The sequence below is a fragment of the Pygoscelis adeliae genome, unplaced genomic scaffold (genome assembly GCF_000699105.1).
Source record: "Pygoscelis adeliae isolate BGI_AS28 unplaced genomic scaffold, ASM69910v1 Scaffold294, whole genome shotgun sequence".
NCBI classification, from domain to species: Eukaryota; Metazoa; Chordata; class Aves; order Sphenisciformes; family Spheniscidae; genus Pygoscelis; species Pygoscelis adeliae.
This window is the reverse complement of record NW_008824722.1, coordinates 1,241,198-1,241,961: the sequence shown is the minus strand read 5'-3', so window position 1 is coordinate 1,241,961 and position 764 is coordinate 1,241,198.

The following is a 764-nucleotide window of genomic DNA, read 5'->3' as shown; positions in this document are numbered from 1 at the left end:
GGCTGTGGGAGCTGGGCGCACACCGATCTGGGGGAGTGCAGCACTGAGGGCAGCCGGCCCTGTCCCGCGCGGGGTCCCTGGTGCCCGGCTGCCCCCGGGAGCTGGCGGAGGGCCCTGATGCAACTTTGATGATGGTCTGAGCTGGAAAGCTCAAGGTTGCCCATGAAACCCCCCAACCCTCCTCCCCACATCAGCCCAAGGCCTGTGAGAAACTTGCTGAAGTTTCTGCTTTTTATTTTTTTTCCTTTTTTGAGGAGGGGGCATCTGTGTCCCCCACTGTCCTGCCCTGGTGCCAGTGCCGAGCCAGAGGGTCCCACATGGCACCCCAGCACCTGGCACGGGCCGGGCCAGGAGGAAACCCTGAGGCAGAGCTGCCTTCCTCCCCGTGCCACCTTCACCCAAGGTCACGGAGAGCAGTGACGCCTGCTTGTGCCAGGGAAAACTAAGCAGTAACCTGGGAGGTGGCAGCCAACAAGCCATCGGTGCTGGGGGGCCGGGAGCCCGGCCGTGCAAAGGACGTACGGGTACGGCTCACCCGGACTCCCCGCTGGTGCCTGTCTGAAAGCACACGGTGCCCCATGCGGGAACACGGGGCTGGGGCAGGGGCCAAGAACCATGCTGGGGGCACCGGCTGCACCGGGGAGAGGGGCGGGGAGGTGCGGGGCATGGCTGAGGGCTGGCATGGGGGCAAGGTGGGCAGCACGGGGGGCTCTGGGCATGGGGGCTGTGGCAGGGGGGGGGGCCGGAGGGGCGGGGCGCGGGGC